This window comes from Scatophagus argus, chromosome 4, assembly GCF_020382885.2.
Source record: "Scatophagus argus isolate fScaArg1 chromosome 4, fScaArg1.pri, whole genome shotgun sequence".
Taxonomy (NCBI): Eukaryota; Metazoa; Chordata; class Actinopteri; family Scatophagidae; genus Scatophagus; species Scatophagus argus.
Window position 1 is genome coordinate 21,260,785 of NC_058496.1, and position 23,510 is coordinate 21,284,294.

Below are 23,510 nucleotides of genomic sequence, written 5' to 3' on the forward strand. Positions count from 1 at the left end.
TGGTTGATAATGCACCTGCTGGCCATATTGGAGAGCAACAGACACACCATTTCCAAAGTAATGACAGTCATTTCTTAAAAGTAATTTTGTATGTATTTTGCTGTACTTGACAAAGGGTATTTCCTTCAGAACATGAGGAAGGTGAATGAACAAAGAGAAGCTTGCCTGATGGATGTCATTTGGCAGAAAGCCTGTATTTTTGACATGGAAACAAAAATTTGGGGGAATAGTAATGCTTTTATTTTGGAAGCAAATGAATCCTACATCCACTGTAATTCTGGCTATCTCAGGCAGATTTCACACAGCTGAAAAGGGGGATTCTGCTTTTTGCTTGGCAAAGATGCAGTGTCTATGTGTGGAATGGGGAAAGATGAAGGGCAAAGGGAGCTACTGCCCCCTGCAGAACGCCCCCACCCCACCCCTCAACCAAGAGAAGGAATGAAGCTGAACAGAACTGTGTGCATTCACGCACACACACTCAAAAAGTTAGCCAAAGAGAAAACAAAAATCTCTGGGCCTGAGAGAAAGGGGGGAAAGAGGAGGTGTGTTAATAGAAAGGAGGTTTCCCAGACAGGCAGTAGGAGCTGAAAGGGTAGGAACTCTCTCTCTCTCTCTCTCCCCCTCTCTCTCTCTATCCTCCTCTCTCTCATTGGGTCTATGTCTGGCATCTTAGTGGGGTGGGACCAGCACGCTCTATGCACTCCAGCTGCGTCTGTCTGTCAACCCGTTGACCCCTCCCCCTTGTTGGCAAAGACAGAGAGAGACGAGGAAAAAGAGATGGGGAGGGGGCCAGGGACTCACACACACAAAACAAAAGTTGCCCCTATTCAGGCAAAAGCACCCAATACGCTGCAAATTTTTACCCCCCCCCCCCCCCCCCACACACACACACACACACACAGCTCCTTTTTTTAACCTCTTTGTCTCGTTCCTCTCACTGCACTTGATATAAGAAAGGGATGGGACGTACGTGAAAGAATTCACATTCAAATATCTATGACTGTGACCAAGACTGAGAAGGAATGTTAATCTCATAACATAGATTCAGGCTTAAATAAGGACAGCTCTGAGAGACGTCTGGACTTAGAGAAGAGAGAAAAAGAATGACTGGACTAAAAAAACAAAACAGAAAGAAAGGAGAAATCCCAAAAGGTGGGGAAATGGCTGAGGTTTTGCATTCCACAAGCCTGGTATTTCATCTCCCTGAATGTTACTGCTCCATTTGTTCTTAATGAAAGACCTGGCCCACTATCCACCACTGCACTTAGATCTATTTACTTTCAACAATACCATTACAAATTCAGCCAACCAACATTACCTAAAAAAAAGTCTCATAAGTTCAAATGTGATGCATTTCTTTACCTTATGCGATTTGCAATAACACATTCCATTTAAGCCATTTAAGCATTGACTGAGTTTCATAACCCTATTTAAAAATCCATTAAGTGCTTTGAAATGCTCATGGGAGTAGATGAGAGGACTATCACTTTTCTCTATAGATCTGTACATGTGTGTTTTCCCCCATTGTCAGAGTTTAATGTTGCAATTATTATTTTATGGAACATTTGCAAAATTCCCATGCCATGAAGAATTAAACAAGACGACAGGTCCATAGCCACGGTTGTGGCTCTATGTGACTGTACTAAAGCATGTTGTTCAGCATGCTTTCCCATGTTCAAATCCTTGTTTTAGGTGTTAGTATATTAACATCTTAACCACTTAACACAAAGTGTAGCTGATGAAATGTCGTTATTCAGTTGGTTACAAAGAAATATTTTGACATGATGATTATGCTAGATGGAAAGTTAAAGGATCTCCAAAGTCATTAGGTTTTAGGGACAAAGAATGACTACACTAAATCTATACGACAATACAACATATTTCATATAAAATGATGGATGATATGAGAGCTAAAACTCCTTGATCGCCCCCTGGTGGCTGGCTGCAGTATAGGTCATAAACTATCCATGCCAGTAGATGGGATATGAGCCTAAAAACTTAAAGTACACGTCAAATAAATTTTTTCCAAAGATGACTTCTGTTATTTTGGGAAGTTTCTGGACCAGCTGTGATGCTTTTGGACCAACCTGCTGACTGATGTTGCTAACATGACTCTTTTCACAGGCAGTGTTAATAAGCATCCTGTTCCAAAAAACAACCAACTTGAGTAAAAATAAACAGGACAGGTTGAGGTGAAATAAATAAATAAATAAAAAAATTCACTTCAAAATGACTGACTTTGACATTGTGTCATTGTCACTGACATTGTGTCCAATATAACAGGTTGGTGATACTGTTTCCAGGAATACTTACTGCTGTCAGACAAAATCTATTTTAAGCCAACCCACATCTTGTAAAACAAAAAAAAACAAAACAAAAAAAAACAAACAAAAAAACAAAAAAACATGGCTTGTAAAATAAATGTACAAGGTGCATAAATAATCCAGGAGTTGTAATCAAAACTCCTGCAGTCATCTTTACTGTGTCAGGATGTACGGTGGGAAAACAGATGGCAGAAAGGTTGGCAACAATGCCTGCTTTGATAGCCAGACACCTCCAATGAAGCTGCATCTGTTAAAATCATGTTTTTCACTTTCATTCAAGATGCCAGATGCATGCAAAAATAGAGAGAAGGAAAGAAGAGCGAAAGCAGATACCAATAGTAGATAGAAGGGAGGAGTGTCTAGTGGATTGAAAAATATATAGGGCATTTCATTACAAAGTATAATGTTTTTACATTTTCCGTCTCAAAAGAGACTTTAACAACATCTGATTTTGAAAGGGGCTTCAAAAATTATCCACTCCACCAAGAATACATTTCTGGGACACACTACTTTACCATCAAACTTGAATAAAGAAGTGAGTAAGTTCCCACTATAATTCCCACAAAAAAATGCATGAAAGTGTTTTTAAACACAACATAACACTGACTTTGCTACTCTAAGTTTTTTAGGGCAATGAGTGTACAGTGTTGGGGTCATGATGACAAAAAATTTATGTGGAAGATCTGCTCCACAGCAGGCTGTCAACTGTTTATTTTAACAATGGCACAGCTTGCAAAAAAGCCCTTATCTAAAGACTTTTACTATCATGTTTTATTTTCCCCTTGAAAAATGGCTACTCAGCGATGCACAGGATTAGAGTCCAATCTACTGGGGGCTTTTGTCTAGCAAAAAGGCAATTTTCCTTCATTTAGGGAAATAAAGGTCTGTTTAAATGACATCACTTCAGATCAAAATGTTCTATTTTTTGTTTTTATGTAGCAAAACTGTAACTGCACAGCAAGATTTGTTTTACCATTATAACTGGAATGGGCTTCTCCTAGTTTTTCATCTTGTTCTGCATGAATTCAACAATGGATGAAGGACAAACAAAAGAGTCTGACATCCAGCTAATCATCAACTTTGTTTATTTTAGTTGGATTTGGAATAGAGTCTCTCTGTTGATCGGTCAAGCGTAAGTCTAAAAATAATATTTAATCAGTTGTTACATGGCCTAATGCCCACCTTTCCACCAAATTTCCTGTGAGATTCAGCATATTTTTTTGAGATTATTGACAAATTGACTAGCTAATTGGAAAAATATAATCTCTTTTTCGGACAACATTAAAAAAGACTTGCAAATTGAATTTGACTTTAGCACTTTTGACTTGTGACTTCATCTGCTGAGAGTATCTTCCATGTTTTGGTGTCATTTATGTCCCCGTTGCTTCTGTCCTCTGCTGTCTGTCCTTGTTGGAGTTTGACACACATACCAGGACAGAGACTCCATGGTGCATTCAGGTACACCTCATAACCCGGAATCTACTCTGCTTCGTACAGCAAATTTAGCTGAAGATCAGGTGAATTTAGATTGACTGTGACTCATCTAAAGATTTTTAAAGCTAAGATGTAATTTTTTTCTCTTTCTGTGGAATATATGTTTGGTATACATGCCCTTATTCAGCAACCAATGCTCAGTTTGAATGAGACACTGAGAGAGAGGCTGTCAAGAGTAATGCCTGTCTTTTCACACATTCCTGCGCTATTACCATCACCCTCTACAAAACGAGAACCACTCTCAGACACTCAGACACTCCGTGTGAGACAGTTCACATACCGAGCCCTGTTTCCTTCTACATCACGCATTGCAAATGTCAACATATAAAGAGGGCCCCACGGCCTGGTGTAAGCTTAACACAAATGATATGATTTTCAAACGGGATGTGTGTGTAACTCTGTGACACAAAACAGCAAAGGTTTGCAAAGTCCACACTCTGTGATGTTCAGTCTTTATATAGTCTGTCCGGCAGTGTAGTGTGCCTCAGCCTGAGGAGATGCCAGAACTCATATAGTCAGACAGCCAGAGTGCAAAGTCATTGGATGTATATGTGCTTCTCACTTAATTGACATAATCAGTTGGTGTACCACCTGTAGACGCCTGTAATTCCTCTGATGCACACAGATGGAAGAGCAAGTATTTACCAGAACTAGCAAATACCAAGAGGTTTGCTTCTGTCTGCATGAAACAGAGCAGAGATTTTAGGCTAATTTCAGGTTTCAAAGTTCCCAGCCGAGAGTTACAGCTGCCCCTTCTGAGTTGATTCATCTACTATTTAGTTTGTAGATCTTGTGGGGACTCTTTCCAACTCCTTTAGTTAATGTGTCTGCTTTTTCTGTGCTTTAAATGCAGAGTTTGAGCTTTACAGGAAATGTGATGGCATCAAAACACTTTTCGCAAATGTCCGAAAAAAAGTCTGTGGAGAGCCAGCATTGAACATTCACATTTCCGTAATCGTTGTTAAAGGACACACTAGGGTGAAACTGAAAAGAAATGTTCAGTTTTAAGTTTGGCCAGTGAAGCATTTGTAGTGTTAAAGAATTTTCTTTCCAATTAAGTACTAATTTACTCCTGCAAACCTCCCAAAACAAGACTCAGTGCTGCTTCTGTTCTTCATTTGAGGGCCATTTACATGCTTGTAAGTCATGTAGTTAAAATGTCACACCAGTATGTCAAACCCATGAGGATAATTAAAGCAAGGCTTTGAAGAACACCTCCAGCCCTAATACAAAGTTCTAAGACTGTTTTCAATTAAGATTTTTGCCGGTGAAGGAGGTCAGTTTTGTTTGGTTATCCTGCTGGACACTGGGAAGGGTGAGGTCACATTCCTCAGGTGGCACTGAGGCCCTGTGAAAGAGACAGACTTTATTTTTAACACATGGGGTACAATTCAGTCTCTGAACTTAACGTTCGACTCCAGCAATCTGTTTAGACTACCACAGTCATACTTCTCTGCTGTCCAAAAACTTTCAGACAGAGGCAGTGGCCTTAAAAAATATTCAACCTGTCTCTTCACCCATGCAAGAACATAAGGAGGATGTCTGGTAAAGGAAATGGAAGCATTTTCACAGATACCCCTCTAAGAGCTTTTAGTGAGCATAATGGTTTAATGGATTGTGATCAAATGACAGGATGGTGCAAACGGACAGGCATTAAGTCCACCAGCATTGTGGCTGGTTTGAAGGATGAAGGTTTGAGCCTTCCCAAGAGGAGTAAAAATAGCTTACAGTACAAAAGGATTTTCTGCAGCTTCCTCTTCAAACCTCTTTCTCCCTTTTAGTGTGAACTAGAGGAATACGAACAAACCCAACCTTGAGTAAAAATTCCTGTCCTTCCCTGTCACCCCCTGTACCAAGCTGGGACGCAGAAAGAACTTACCCCCAACCTTGAGCCGTTAGCAGTGTGATTCATGGGCCATCGCCTCAAATTTGACTCCTAATGTTGAAAAGGAGTGAATAAAAGAAACATATACGGCACGCTCAGTGCACTTTAGCTGAAATTTAAGTGGAACAGTGGAAGCTAGAAGCTAGTGGCTTTTGCTCTTTAAATGTGTGCTACATTTATTAAGTTGTAAATGGATTGAATTGAGTCCTTAAGACCTTGACATTCTGTTAGCAAGAACTGAACTGCCAACCCAAGGATTACTGGACAATCCACTCTTGGCCCTGAACTCCAAATCTGTGTGTCTCAGTTACACCTGCTTGTAAAGCAGTAGTCCCCAAACTTTTCTCCAATCTTTCTTTATCTGCATCTCTTTTATGAAATACTCTTCGATTTTATGTCTTCAGGCCTGTGAAAATAATTCAGCTGATACAATCAGAGAAGAGAAATCGCTATTTGGCTGAACTATTCAGAAATGACAGACATTCTGCCTGGATGTTGAGGAGCCTGGAGGAGATACTGCTTGCTGCATGTTAAGGACTGGGTGCCACTTGTTCAAAAATTGAGCACAAATATTTGCAGCTCGAGGATGTCATAGCCAATAGGTATCTTTCACAAGATATCATGTTTTGTATTCTCCCAGAAGTGGAGGTACCAAAAGCAGTTTTAAATGACCAGCTTCATTTTCGGTTTGTGTGTTAAATAGTTTTCTATTGCTGTTTATACTCTTACGTGGCACACATTTGACATATTGCATTACACTAATGTGGAAACATACAAATACCCCTGTAGAGTTTCCATGTAGAATTACTGTTGGTGCTGGATCATACTGCATTTTCCACAGAGTGGCAACAGGACAAAAGTGTGAGTTTATTGATTCATTTAGTCTGCAATGAAGACATGAAAGTGGATGTAAATAGTCTCAGGCTGACAGTCCGACTGGATTGCAAGTCAGCCTTTCAAACAGAATTACATAGTGAAAGTGAGGTTTGTAGGTAACCACGTTAAACACTTAGGATATCTTTATTCTATAGCCATTACATTGTGCAACCAATATTATGTTTATAATGATATGTTAAAGCAAAACGTTGCCTACTTCCAGTTTAAATAATGAAAATAATGTTGGCTTGGTCTAAACAATGAAGAAAAGCTTTGAATGTTATTATGATCTGATGGTTTTTTATGTGTTTATCCTGACACTGGAAGGTCTGCTGATTGTGTCATTACACTGACTGTGAGAAGAAATAATGTGGTGTTTGTGGCTAATTGTGTCAGGTGTCAGGTAACTTGGGTGGGGGCTATTATATACACTATAATAATATGTAATTAATTGGTTAGGGATTCTATTTGGAAACATGGAAAACAAGCATAGAATTTAAATGTGACAATTCCGCAGGTTTCTCCATGAGACTACAACATACGAGAGAAGTGGTGTAGGAGGGTAGAGAAACAGTGTGATATACAAAAATAAACAAAGGAGGCACTTTCACAGCAAGGTAATTAGGCTGTTTATGGGAGGAGAAGGTTCCTGATGGCACAGTGAGGGGAAGAAGAAGACAGGGGAAGATAGAAGAGAGGAGGGGGTAAACTAAGGCTCATTGTTAGGCAGGTGATTTACGAGGGTACAGGGGCTCCAGGGCCCTGCCAGTGCAAGGATAGATCTTCTGTCGCTATAGCACCCTCAGCCCTTTGTGTCCATTGTTACTAGACAGGGTTGGGGGGCTGTGGGGATGAAAGTGGGTGGAGGGCGGCTGGAGCGATTGTTGGTTGAGTGCCGTAGTGTCATTGCAAGGCCTGTACATTTTCACCACAGACAGCAGCACGGATCAAAGGCTGCACTGTTCCCTTTCTTTAAAGCTCACAGGCCTTTGAAAACTTCCCACAACATTTGCACAAGGGGATGATATGCCTCTGCAATGCTAGAAGCCCACTGAATAAAGCTTCTGAATACCAAAAACCGAAATCTAATGATATCCACAGTGCAAGAAATTATCCTGAGTTTCCTTTTCAATGAAGCTGGTTGACTGTATGTGCTCACGAGATGGAATCTGTGCCTGTGCTGGGCAACGACCATGGGCACACAGATTAGGTGTCTGGTGTATACGAAATGAGGTCACCCTCTCCCTTAGCTCCAAACAGACGTGGATGTCTAAGTGCTGTCTGCCTTTCTCCACACATAGAACTATCGCCACGCACCACTTGACCTTTCGGAGCCGTTGCGATAACGCTCCTTGAGGCAAAAATCAATTACTACAGGCAACCGCAATATCAAATGAAGACAGGGTAGGATCTTTGCATGTGAGTGGTCACGTGTTGTGGCCATCGATTCAAAAGCATCTTGGTCCGTGTCACTGAATCTCTTCTGATAATTACATCAGAAGAGCTAATGGCGTGTCCGACAGCATTGTCCTGATGTTTTTCACAGAACAGCGTAAATACTGGCAGCAACCCATAAAGTGTTATGTTGATGTGAATGAGGATCAGAATTCAATTAGTAAGGTTTTGGAAAGTAGGGCAGTGCTGTTTACATGAACCTCTCCTATGCTCATTGTTACAATACAACGGTCAAAGAGTCTTGTGTGATCTACCTTTTTTATCCCCAGTCTTAACATCAAACAGGGAAAATATCTTCTAATGATAACTGAAACATGTTGAACAACCATACTCTTTCACTGGTGTTCACTCGAGCTAAGTTGTGTAATTTCTCTTGGATAGTGATTTATTTATGGCTGAGACTATTTTCTTATAAGGGATTAGTTTGTCTCAAGCAATATTAATATTATTTTTACCATTTCAGTTGAGCATGTTAGCAAGCTAATTATTGATTTTATATGAATTTGGCTATTACACAAATATGCAACAAATTACTATTTTAATCAGATAATGGCACTAAAAGAAAAGTCACACTATTAGCAAAGATATTATGATGAATAGTCTGGAAACCATGAACACTTGCACCAAACCACCTGGTAGATAACAAGACATTTCACTGTATTAGTGAAAAGATTTACCTGATGGTTCTGTAAGAAAAGTCAGAGGATCACTGAAGTGGTTAGGATTCACCCCCTGGGCACCATGAATCTCTGAACAAAATTTCATTGCAATGCAGCCAGTACCTAGTGCTTTTTGAGCTCTTATTACATTTCATATTTCAGTCTAGACAAAAGTGATGGACTGACCAACAAACTAACCAATGCTGCCATCTCTAGAGTCATGTCTCTAGATTTGCAAAGTAAAAGTCCCTAATTTCACATGAAGATCAGCCAAATCATTTGTCACCAAACTCATATAGAAACACTACAAATCTCCTTGACTTTAAATTTGAAGAGGAAACAACTGCTACATTTCTGTATAACATCGTCAGTCCATCACTGTATGACTTATTTGAGTCATTTGGCTGCTGTCCAGGGCCATGCCTCACTCCACATCCAGACATCCCTGGAAAGGAGAGCCTGCTGTGCTTAACTCAGTAAAGTGAGGGTGGGGGTCTGATGAAAAAAGTGGTGTTGAGTGTTTCAGAGTACTGTGTGGAGTTACCAATCACACAGTTCTGTTCTGATGTTTGTGAAGTAATCTGTACCAATCTCTGGGTCCTGAAGATAATTTTTCTCATGCTTATTAGCAACCCACTGGGCCCACTCTCTAGCTCGCCTGTGTTAAAATGCTGACAACATTGATCTAAATGATGAAGGAAGATTAAAGTGCTGGCTGTCTGCTGGTGTTTAAACCCAACCTGTTCCAAGGTGCGCACTGTGGAGCAGAGCATTATCTAGATCAGTGGCTTCTCACTACCATTAGGCACCTACTTCAATTCCATTAATCAGACTTTGTCCACTTTTCCTTTTCTGACCCCAACTTTAAATAATGGCAGGCCTCATTGAGTCTGGCCCTGAGGTTGAGAATCTGAACCTTCAGGTACTGATCCATGCTCCATTTTAATCCATCAAGCAGACTTGGGATTGTTTGTGCGTGTGTGTGGGAGAGGAGACAGAAAGAAAATGAACAACCTGATGCATTCCTCATCGCTCATACCGACTAATTACGTGAAGGAGAGGGTCCCCAGGTGCAGCATGTGTGCACACACACACACACACGCACACGCACTTACACATGACACAGCACCTTTTGGCTAAAGACTGCAAGACTAAACACTCAGGTGCTAGAGCTCACACTGATTAAACCCCCACATCCACACATCCAGTTTGGTTTGCATTTATATGTGCTGATGATAACACAAATGGTTCAATGCCTGGTAATCGAGTGACATTTCAAAGTGATGAAAAATGGAGCATGGTTATGTGACAGGGTCGCGCCCTGTTACACCCTGATGGCCCAAGAATGTGCAAACAGCCATGGTGGGGGGTACCAGTGAGTCTGATCTAGAGAGTGACAGCATGAGAGAGCAGGTTCACCCACTGTCTCAAGTTAAGCACTGTCCAGCAAATCATGGACCACTTCATGTGGGGGGTCTCTCACCCTCTCTCTGTCATAAACACATGCACATGCACACACACGCACACACCCACACACACACACATAAATATAAATTGGGTGTTGGGCAAGAGGATGACAAGTTTATTTTACCATGCTATACCTTACCTACATCCTCTTCATTATCCCTTCATGGGGCTAAATTGGCAGCAAGGCCTTTAAAATGAACACTGACACTGACTGTTTACAAAACGTGACTGCAGGCAAATGAAGGCAGAACAGTCCATCTCTGCAAGGCTTGCTCTATCAATAATACATGAGACTGTCTGCCTTACTGTGATTAAAGGTGATGTATCTAAGTGCTACAGGTGAAACATTACCAAATTGCGCTTTCGCATTCTAGTTAGTAAAACATGTGTACATTGTGAAAGGGTTTCCACACAGAAGTGATCATACCCAGGAGTGAATACAGAAGTAAGTTCCAAGAATATCCACACCAGCCTGAAAACAGAACAATGTGATGTTATGTAGTTATTAACTGTAACACTTTCCTGTCAGTGTGTGGTAGCTAACATTTGGAAATGTGTAAATCAATAGGCTGTTGTGACGGCTGACATTTTGAGAGGATTAAAACTGTCTCATTTCTACATCTTACATTTACTGCTCCTACAGAGTTGTCCAACATTGACAGGAACCTTGGCCAAGACTCTAAGGTACCCCAGACACTGGACAGAGCTGGGCAAAAGGCCACATCCAATCAGTGGCACCACCAGGCAATATCAAAGACCAGTGGGCGAAAGGAGATGGGATTGGATGGCAAGCAGTGGTGTAGAAGGAGGAGGCGAAGGAGGACAGAATGAGAGGCTGAATCTCAAAAGCTTGCCTTTAAAGATGAGTCACCACAGGGCCGATTATTGCACAACATTTGGGACAGTGGGTACAGACAAAGGGAATAAGTGTCCCAAATCACAGAGAAATTGAACAGAGTGATTATTGAGGCCCACCAGTGATGAAAAGCAATGACCATGAGCAAACATGAGCATGGAATGAGCTTGCTCAGACGAAAGAAGGGAGCAGGACGATGTAGAAAGGTGGGCAGGGAGGCAGACATGTGGCAATGCAAGTTGGCGGTTGAAAATGATGGGAGAGCATTGACGTTGGTTGGCCAGCAGACTGGCATTATTTACCTGCATCACCACCTGTTGCCATGCTAGTGGTTGGCTGGTAGAGGGGTTGGGAGGCAGGTTGGCACGTTCTAACTGCAGGGTGACATTGCGACGCTCTTCCTCAAGGGCTCGGGTCAGCTGCTCAAAACGTGCCTCCTGTTCTTTCACTGAGGCCAGGATACTGGCGGCTGAACGCACATCGTAGTCCTCCATGTCCAGGGTTGGTTGTGGTTGTACAGATCTTCCGAGTTGGGTAGGGAGGTAGAGAAATGGGAAGGAGGAGGAGGCACCAAGTCATTAAAGACACCCTGACCCAGCAGGCTGGGTGAGTGCTATCAACAGGCTGATGCATGCCTTAAGTTCAAAGATTGATTTACTGGCCAAAACAGAAAACTGATGATTTCGCATACAGCACACGCTTTACATTATCATCATGAACAAAAAACCTGATGATGCCTTGTATACCTGGTATACCCTGAATACCCTCCCCATAAAGAGTGACTACATGGAGCAGTGTCTAATACTCCAAGCCCAGCATAGCAAAAATACTGAACTGAGAGGATTCTCTGCTGGGTGCCAATTATGTTTTTGCTGTCAGAAATTTGAACATTTGTAATGATCGAGACAATCCTGGCACCACACATACAATTAAATACATTTTTAAAAATCCATGTGGCAAAACGGATATATGATGCCCCAATTCCAAGGACATGAAAGGGAAAGAAATAATACAGCTCACAACCACAAAGCCAAAGACTCTTGTTTGACATCCAAAAGGTGGAAAGAAATTATCTCATCCCTGCAAATGAACAATAATAGCCAGTGTGGAGGAATGGTGCTGTCATTGGATATAGTCATGCACAAAGCCATAATGCATTCTGACACACGAGCACTGTTGCAAACACGAAATCAATACATGCAAGCTTCCCACAGCCAGCCATATGGACACCAGGGACTGGTATCACACACAAACACTGTCTATCATAACAATCATGATTTCTGGATAACAGTTGCAAGCCACAGTGCGTATCACTGTCATACACACCCTGATATCCATAACTGATGATGACGTGATATCAGGTGGTTTAACGGCACAATAAAAAATGGGGTTGGAAATACCAAACCACGGCAATACAGACCTAGCAGATAAGCAGGCTGAGAGGTGTTAGAAAGCAGACATCACCCACACTAACGGAAGCAGAAAGATGAGACAGCAAGAAGGACAGAGAGCTGGGAAAGAGGGGGAAGAAAAGCAAAAGGAAGACAAAAGAGAAAAAGCCAGAGGTTAGTACAGTACAAATCTAGTGAAGTAGAAAGTATTAGTACAGTATGATCTATGTACATTTCAAAATAAACATCTTTAGTTTGCTCACTGTGCTTTATACTGTTGTCATAAATCTTTTTTACACAAAGTACAGACCCTGTATACCAAAAATGCCACAAATTCCCAAGTTCAGTGTGTGTCATTTGAGTAATGATGATGTGGTCAATTGAGTATTTGTTTAAGAACATTCACCACTAATTTACAACATCAAGGAAAATGATTTTGTTGGGTCTGCATTATTAGTTTTCGTGCAAACCTAGCACCAGAGATAACTGGTGGATTCTGCAACTCTTGACTGCATTCAGGGACATTTCATAATAATAATAATAAAGTGTTTGTGTTCTTCTACAAAATCTGTGCATGGCATGGCAGCTACAGTGTGGTAAATGTTTGGGAAGGATCCTGGTGGTAAATAAATCAAGTGGTCACCCCTAGGACTTTTTTTCCTTCTTCTGTGATATCAAAATAGATATTGATTATCATTTTTTTATTAGTATTGTACCTCAGTTTAAAATTCTGATATCATGACAAGCATAGCTTAGTTGAAGATCAAGCTTACTTTCTGCCTCTCCTCACAGGGGGCACACAACTTCCTGTTTTGGCAATGGATATTGTCAGTGGACATAATTTACATGTTTTTGTGTAGAAGATAAGATACATACTGCACAGAGAGGAGGGAACCAGGTGTTGCTTTTCCCACCGGGCCCCAGAGTGGTTTAATCCATGCCATTTCTATTTTTACAAACACTTCACTTTACTCTGTGATTTTACAGATACAGCACAAGTGATGTGTCTTTTTGTATGTGAATGAGACGCAATGTTCTGGCCTTGGACTGCACAGCTCAAAAAGAGAGTTACACACGTATTTGTTAACTTCGTCAACTTAAGTCAGTCAGTGTAAAAAAAAAAAAATTAAAAATTAAAAAATTGAAAAACAAAGTAATTGTGGTGAGATGACTCCTTGTGTCCAAGATGTCTCTGTTTGAGAATCAATGCTTTAAACAGAAGTGTAAGCTAAACGCTAACTTCGACACCAGAAGGTTAAACAAGAAGGTATTTCAGAAACACCATGAAATCACACTGAGTAAGGAAAAAAACATTTCATCAAAGCATTCTGGATATTTTCAAACTGATCTTGCCATTGAAGCAGACAAAGATTGAGGAGGGGTGGTTCGGCTCAGCAGGGGATGATCAATGCAGATGCAACCATAAGAATCTCAAACATTTTACAGACACAAAGTGTGTGTGTGCACTCATGCACAAGATTCGTTCTTCACTACAGGTCCTGGTGAGTGTGAGGCCTTCATTCCCTTTGAAGCACACAATCCTTCTTTGATGTTTGTTGTGCGCTGATCATTTATTTATCTGGAGTAGAGCCTCGTCTGACACGACTCTTCCCTCGCTCTTCCTCACATGCTGATGTGTGCTTTCAATATTAAACTTCACATCCATGTCAATGACAGAAAATGCTGTTTTGTCCCTCTGCCTTGTGTGTTTTGGTGTGTTTCCTCTTTGTGTCTCTGTGTGTGTATGTGGGGAGTGGGGCATGGTCTTCTGGTTGTTTCCCCACCAGCTCATCTGCCCAGCTGAATCCCACTGTCTCAATCAACTCCACCCCAAGACAGCAGTATATGAAGACTTTACCCGTCACTGACACTTTTTACAAAACTCCTACACAATAGTGTAAAAAAGACTTTTGGATCTTTTACTCCTGCGTGTCTGTGTGTGTGTGTGTTCTGCTCTGGGGTCCAGATTCAGTGTGTGTGAAAACACAACGGCTCAAAATGCAAACAGTGCTGGGTAACGGCTACTTGCAAAAATAGCATCCTTGTCTGTTTCCAAAGCTATCCACTACTTGAGATAACCAACAGCAATAGGGTACCATAAGCCATGCTGATTGGACATACTTGATGACGGACACCAATGATTCACACCCTGAGAGGGTTGGGGGGCAACACAGTCATTGCTTCCTGAGTCATAAAGGGAATAACATGGCAGGCATGTAAGCTACGCCCCAGCTTATCATTAAACACCAGCTCCTGGGCCTACTTAAAATAGCACAGGGAGGGGCATCTGAAGAATTCCCCTCCGCCACCATGACAGCCCTGGATTTTTAAAGCTTTGGTTCAACAGATGTTTGCTAATGGTCTGAATCAGAGGGGATACAAACACAGCCAAGGTCTGCACATGTAACCCCATCCTCAATTACACATGCCCTAGTTAGTCCCAACTTTATGTGGTGGAAACACATCAAAGTGCACAGTGTCACTGGCGAATGCCACTACTGGAAGTTTATGAGTACAGAGGATGATCACTAATCAAAAAGATGAGATTAAAAAAAATGTTTAATTAATTCTGAGGGAAGTGTATTAGATTTGACAACTCTTAAGGTGTAAACATCTTTAATTAAAAGGAAAAACAGGCTCATATTCCTTGCTGCGGCATCTCACTACCAGCATCCCTTTTCCTCAAATATAAATGCACTTCAGCACAAACCCTCAGCTCTAAAAATAGCTCAGTAATAAATATACCCACACACCACACATGCGACCACAATTTTGAGTGTGGATTGGGAGATGAGATGCAGCATTCGCTCACTTCAAAGGCTTGCTAGAAAACCCAGTAATAAATCCTTGTCACCTTATTCATCAGGTCCTCCCTTAAAACAAATCTTCCAATGACAAGACCCTCTGCCATCATACCCCTCCCTGCAGCAGCCTGGCAAGCATTTAAGCGATGTTATTCTCAAGAACGGCTTTCAGTGAACAAGCAGCCAGAGGTCTGGTTATCTCACTACATGACACCACAACTAAATCAGAAAAATAGAGCTGCGAGGGAGAAGAATGTCTTATCTTTCTCAACTGAAACCTTGGCGATTCCCTCATTGGCTTAAATTCTTTTGTGTATATGGAAACTCTTCTGCCTTAAGCAACCTATAAGCACACTGACCAGATCAAGCTGAGATGACCAACATTTGATGCTTTGCCTCTCATGTTCCTTTGGTATACCCTGGTGAAACACATCACAAACTGGGCCAGTCGGTATGTGTCTGCTGTATGCACTGGACTGACATAATACAACTAGATTTATTGCTGTTATGTCTCACTGCCACTTTGAAACCATCAGTGTGGAAATATGCCAAGAATAGCTTCACCCACAAGGCCAGCCTACATCTGTGAAGACAACCTGTCATTCCACTGAGGACTCTGCATGCTTTGGTAGCCTATGGGTGTCTTTTTAGTTTAGAGGAGAGTCAAATGAGGCGACACCCTGGGAAGATAGCCATACTATGCATATCAACAGATCTTAAAATAATACTTCAACATTTTGGGAAACAGGCTAATTTGCCTTCTTGCCATGAGAAGTCCCTTACTTTATGGTAACTCCCATGGGACCTTATTTTCGAAAAAAAAATATGATTTAGGTATATGTGTGTACACTATTGCTTTAACTCTTGTGTTACAGGAATCAAAGCAGGGACAAAGAACAACCACCAAATGGAGGCCACTCTGAGCAGAAGCAGCATGTCTTGTGTGGTTTGACTAGGGAGTCATTAGAGGGATGGTGACAGACTGGGAGGCAAAGAATAAAGATAATTGAGTGTGACTATCAGTATGCAATATGGAGTTAGAAACATTCACCTGATTAGGGACTAGTAGTGTCGTGGGATCACCCCACCAACACCAGCAAATTTCCCCTTTCCAGAGGCTGTTATGGCAGCTCAAATTAATTCCTTGTCTAAACCCATTTGATGCCTATCTGAGGGAGCAGCTTTCAATATCACAGTTGAGGACTTAAAAACACCTGCTCCTCCTCCTCTTTCGCCAGCTCCTGCTCCACATTCTCTTCGTCCTGTGTGGAGGTGGTGGTGGAAGTCTTCAATCTATCTGTGTTTGCTGCTGATGGTAATACATTCATATAGTCAGAGGGTAAATTGGAGACATTAGGCTACGTTGCTCTGCTTTAAACTGTTATTTGAGAGCCACTAATTTCAGGCTCTTAAAAAAATGTTCTCCTTGGCTAAGCTGTCCGGTATGTCAGAGCTCTTTTTCAGAGAGAGACTGACAGGTAAGTTATTCACCATAATGACAATCTGTTGTGTTGGAAATTTCTGCTCACAGGTGGAGAGATTTTTGAGGTTTTGCAACTCTTTAAAAGTGCTTCTCAAGGATATGTAAGTCAGTTTGAATTAGTGCTATCTATGCATAAAAACGAAGCTTTTATTCATCACAGGATGACAGGCATGGCAACTGCACATAGTGACAAGGGTTGCCATTTTTCAAAAGGCTCTTAAAAGAGTAACTGTGGCAAAACAAGCCAAGACAGTTGTCTCAACCCCTTCCCTTTGTCAGTTGTGGAATTGTGGTAAAGAGTACAGTCTGCATTCATTTTCAGCAAACAAAGGAAGAAAGGAATCAATTGCCTATTTTTAGCAGGTTAAATAAAGAAATGATGTGCTTCACCACGTAGCATTAGCTAAAATCACCATATTCAACAGTCTAACATGTACGGAAAGTCTTTTTGAATATATATTTGATATTATAAGTAACACTGCACTGATGGGAAAACATTTTTAGAAAGATGCAGATGCGTGGTGTCACCATGAATGAACTTCCTTCCAAATTAGGATTCCAGTCACTGTTGGTTTGAGCAACACTAAAGCGAGTGGTAATGCCCTGAGGAGTATTGTTCAGTGATGCCAGGATAAGCAAAGCTCAGTGAGGTACATGGAATCCATAGCTGATCACTTTCACAGCTACAGAAGAAAGGCAGTTCTTGTTTACATCCATATTTCATTACATCCCCTTTCTTTGGACCGCTTTGCTATGTGTAGGATTTAGGGATGGAAAAACTGACAAACACATACACATATATATACAACAACATACAAAAAACAATTTTAAACGAAAACATACATCTAGTCCCTGAAGAGCCATAACAGGTCATTAAGACTTGTAGATACCCATATACTTATATACAACAGATACATGCTTCAGAATTCTGTTCATGGGATGCACAAAGCTTCTAAAAACACAAAATAAATGCCTTCTCTTCTATTTCACATTTTAAATTTGCATTGCATTCTGGGGTTTGACCTCGATTCTTGAACAGGGACTATACAATAAGCTTGAGGTCCTAAATTGTGAGAATCCAACTGTAAGAAAGTCAAGGTTCAGAGTCCAGTAGCATCTAGCTATTTATATGTCACTCTGATCACGCTAAAAGTGATGCTGTGATAGACATGGACAGGAGTGAGTATTTTAATTATATTACAATATATTCAAATATATGTTGTGTCTTACTTCTTATGGAGAAGAAACGATACAAAAGAGTGTATTCAAGTTTTTAAAGCAAAGGCATGCAAAAAATGAGCTTTTGGAGCACATGAGATATCCAAATTGCAATTAGGTGCCTTGGGTTGTATCTCACAACAGGTGTCAGATTTCAAACACTCCATGACACAGTTGAGTCTGCTTTTAGGAAGTGGACGCCTCTGCCACTCAGCTCTACGATACTCTATGAATTGCAAAGAGAACTGAAACTAATTTTCAACTGACATTCACCTGAGCTGATTCAACTGTGTGAATTATTGAAATCAGAACATATTTCCTTGAGGAAAAAACTCCTGAATGTATTGAAATAAAAATCATACAAGGCACCTCAGTGACAAAGTGAAGTGAAGTGAAGCACCCTCGAGGAGAGATAACAGAGAAAGTGAGGTCTTGGATTTGCAAGCCAAAAAAAACTGTCAGGAAATGTAATTACTGCAATGATGAGCTGAACAAAGTGATTAAAGGAGGCTAGAGGTGTAGAGAGAGAGAGAGAGAGAGAGAGAGGCGGGGGTACCTTTGATGTTCAAGAGTGCCGTCAGACCACAAGTAGACTGAGGACAGGCGTAGCTCTGTTAGAGTTGACTCGTTTGTTCAGTCCGCCTGGGGAGATCTGTGGATAAAAAAACACAAGGACAAAGAAAATAAGTATTGAGCCAACCTGCTGACAGTGCATTGTTAATAAAGGGTTCTTATGTAATGCAGACTTACATATATAGAACAATTACAGTGGTTTCACAACTGTGTTCTACTTTCAACCATTGTGCTCTGTCAGTAGATATTGGTTTTACTTCATCCTCTAATGTCTGTCACAGGGTGTACCACAAGGCTCAGTTTTAGGTCCACTACTGCCTTCAGTTTATGCAGTATGCCTTCTTTGGAGAACATTTGCAAGTAAAATACCAATTTAATTTCTATACCAAATGACACCCTGCAGTGTGTCCCCACAAAACATGCAATAATGGCAATGTTGTCATTTCATTAGCTTCTGGATGCTCAACAGTTTTACAGAGATCTTCTTATTCAGCCTTTCCAGCTCCATTCAGCTGATCCATAAGTGTTAAACATGCAGCATGTTTACGTAACACTGGGAGTTGTATTATTTGATGTTCAACAAATACATCCAAGAGTAGACATTATCTTCTGGCCACAGCTCTAGTTCTTCATGCTTTTATTTATATCCAGTTTAGATAACTAGACATTTAGTTATGTTTAGGTCAGAGTTCTTGATTGCAATAAATGTAGCAGCAAAGACCTTAATAATTCATGAAAATGTGATCACGTCGCCCCTATTTAATGCACCCTTCACTGGTTTCAGTTAACATCCCCATCTAATGAATTTCAGAGAGTTGATTTCAAAATTTTAATAATTACATTCAATACTAAATTAGGTCTGAATTAAATAAATTAGTCCCAACCCTTTCTGAACCAAACAGGCTTTCACTGACAAGGGTTGTGCTCATGTCGAAAAACAAAACATTCAGTCAATATTTCTGCAGACACCAATTTTCTCCAAAGACAAAGACACCCGGGATAATAATAATGATACAAATATGGAGTTAGTAATAAGATGGCTATTACTGCTGCTATGGTAATAAGAATAATTTCAGGCTAGGAACTTAACATAAAAAAACCTGTCTGTCTGGCCAATATCTGATTCTTAATAATGAGGCAACACTTATTCAATACTCTCAGCCAACAAATATGTCAGCCTGACCTTAGCATTCATACAACCTCTGAAAAACAGACATCACAGACTGACACAAAAGAAAAAGACCAGTTTCCAATACTGCAGCACAAATTTGTTTTGATGCTTCACATCACGAGATGAATCATTCTGCTATAGACACCAACCTGTCCAGAGGCTCTGCTGCCTTAGATGACTGGGAAAACAAAAGCATGGCAGTGAAACTATTGGATTGACTGCACCCTTGAAGATGTCACTGATGATGAAATCAAACACATCCTTACACACAAGTGCTGGCAGGCCAAGACTTCGGGTTTATTAGGATGTAATGGTTCCTTAAAAGTTGAATCATGCTTAAACAACACTTCATTTTAGTGGAATATTTATTGAAAAACTACAGTCCCAAAAATGAGTTCATCAGCAGTTCATTTCAGATTAGTAGCTGGCATGCATACAGAATCTGTCTAAACTGGGGTACAGACTGAACGTTGATAAAAATGTTTAAACCTAAAAGTCACTTGTCTATTAAGCAGACAAAATGTGAAAGAACAAAAGCTCTTGTTGATGCAACATCCTTATTTTAACCTGCAATTTCAGTGTTCCTCCTTACTGAAACTGAGAAAACATCCATGTCAAAACCTGAAGAATAAAATATTGCAAACCAAACTTCTGGAAGTTTAAGCTGTATGAATTCATGCATAAAACCAGAAATATGTACTCATATGTTTTAAGCTTTAATGTGTGGGCAGTTCTCCATATAATAAGTATCTCCAGATGCAGCTTTGACTCCAGGCCAAATAAGCATCAGTGACTAGTGAAGCCACGCAATGTTTCATTAACTATGATCAGAGGACACCCACAGTGAGTTAGAAATAAAATCGATACTCAGCCAACTTTCCTCTCCAGGTTTTAGCTGGCTCTGGGATTAGAATATCTCTCCCTCTCCAGGGATTCCTGGGTGTGTTCATTTCAAGGACAGATAGGCTCTGAGCACCTTGGATTTCTGGTACAAACATCAAAGGTGAAGCTAAGCTCGACCGTATTAGTTATCACCTCGTCTCTCTCTGTCTCCCTCTCTCTGGCTCTGGACGAGCCCTTACATCACTCCTGAATGGAGATTATCTCGACATAAAGTCACAGCTCACAGTAGCACTTTGATTAATACACATTTTATTCTACTTAATGTGATGCAATGCTCTTGTAAGTGACTTTTTCCCTTGCCTTGGCAGGTTTGGGAATAGAAAGATTGATGACCAGTGATGATGATGAAGGAATGGTGTTTCCACTATTCTCAGCTAATGGCATTTAACTTCCCAGTTCGTCCAGTGAGGCTGATCAGAGATCAATAGTAGGAGAGAGTGATTATTCTGAGAGTCAATCGTCCGGTGGCTAAAGAAGTGTTCTGACACAGGGCTGACACATTGCTCAAATATGAGCTGAAGGTTGGAAAGGGGCTATCAAAGAACCAAAGCTTTCTCTGTGCTTCACTTGAACTCATACAGTTCAAAGTTATGAACAGTGTTCATCTTTCTGAAGTGCCCAGTTGTCTGAAATATTTCCAAAAGAAGAGACCATATGTGAAAGATGTTGTACATTTTTATGCAATTACTTCACAATCACATGTTTGATTCATGTTTGGAGAACAACGCATTTTAGACAGAACTATTTTGAGACTACGTCTAAAATATTTAGGTTAGAAATTAAAAACTGCCCTTTTATTGTGATATTTGAGGGCCATCACGACCGCAGTCTATTCACATCTGTACAGTTTCACATTTTATTAGCATGGCAACATCTTCTGCTTGAGTGAAAAACTAGTCGAGCTCTATCCATTTCCCAATGGCTTCAGGATGTCACGTCTTTTCTAAAACTGGAGAAGAAATCTGTGAACCGACAGGTAACTCTGACAATTTTTTCTGAGAAATATCAACCATTGGCAACATACTTCAACTCACTGAAGGTCAGACTGAACCTCTATTGTATCTATGATATATATCATAACAGCTGTACCATATTATTTCACTTCCTTTTCTATTGCAGTATTTTTAATTGTTTATTTAATTATTTTTCTTCTCAGTATTATTAGTTTTTTCACTTGTCAATTTGTTTAGTCCTTGCTCTTGCAACAAGATGACCGTTCTCAGGAGTGAATGTGGACAACAAGACATTGTCGGAAAGAAGCTTATATGTTCAATGAAGGACCTCTGGGGGTAAACGAAGATATAAGAAAAATCAGTGGCCATGACACAAACGGACAGAATTTTATACTCCCTATATCCACATCCAATCAGATTTATTTGCACAGCACCCAGTCAGATATGTTGTCTCTGCTCTTGATTCTGTTGAACATGGTGACAGTCTTTAGCACTGCCCCACGACGCTGCCACCATTATTTGACAGTTATAACTGCAGAACTCTCATGCAATATTTGTGCTTCATATCAACGCCTGATATCTCACCTGCTGTGCATTATGCAGACAATTGCATATTCTATTATGACTTGTCCCCTGTCAACCCACATCGCTTGGAGAGCGCCCCAGTGTAATTCTGTGATTAATAATGAATGCAGAGTGAGGGTTAGCTCGCTGACTGACTCAAGGGCTGACTGTCTGGGGAATGCTACGCTGATGAAGGTCTTTCCTCCGCTGCCAGTGCATCTGCACACTCACACAGAAGAACTGCCATCACATATAAATGACCAAGTGGATAAGCAGACACTTCTTGCTTGCATGCGTCCACACACATTCATAAAGGACTAATTTCATACATGCTCTGTGTATGCAGATTTCTTACGAATGCAGTGAGCAACCTGTTCAGGCAACTATGTAAATGAAATTCTAAATATGAATGTGGAAACGAAAATGCAAGTGTGGAGGCATTAATTATGCAAGACTGATGTGTATGTGGGTTCATCTCCAACAGGTCCTCCAACCAAAATGACAAAACAGGTTGTTTGACATAGCTTTCCAAAAGGACTCACAAAGTGTTTTCTGATCTGACACCTAAAACAACTCGTTCAAGGTTAGGGGAAAGTTGTGTTTATGGTCCGAACTGGAAATGTTTCTCATTTTCTAATAGTCTTAAGGCTACTTAAAACAAAATAAGCTCCTCTCTACACACATATATACAAACCTCTCAGCAGCTTTAGTGAGTGATAGTTGTGTTTTAACTTTACATATGACTCATACTGCATGTCCTCTATTTTTCTCTTGCTTTATTCTTCTCTCCTCTCTTCTCTCCACAGTATACAATGTAATAAAACAGAAAAACTTGCAACTTATTACAGCTGGTTTGGAGCACTCTGTTCTCCAAAAGAATCCCAGGACAGCTCTGTATTTCCAGGTAATTGTTCAACTGAAAGCAGAACTAAGACACATTGTACTGAAAATGTTCCTCCTGTGTGTATGCTGTATTTTCAGCAGCTGATTGTATAATCCAAAAGAAAATTACAGTCCATCATCATTAGTCCAGACAAGCAGGCAGGCTTGAGTCATACAAAAAAAAGCAGCGGCTCAAGTTTTAGAATTCTATACACTCATCCTTGAGGGCTGACCTTGGCTAATGCTGCTTTAATTTCAGGCAGGAAGAAATGATTCTGCCCCAAAAGAACTTAGCACCTCTCAAGATGCAAATAAAGATTTACTGAAAAAAAATAACAAAGAGATAAAGATTTCCTGCCCAAACTAAGTAAACAAAGCAAACAAAGCTCACTGAGAAGTTTGAAGGGTATAAGGGGAAGAAGGAGAAATTGATTGGCATGCTTGTTCATTGGGCTATGCACAGTTTTAGGTTTTCTTTCATATTTCAGCAGATTACTTTTGAAAGTTGAATTTCTTAAAGATTCATTACTGACACACTGTGATCAGTGATGA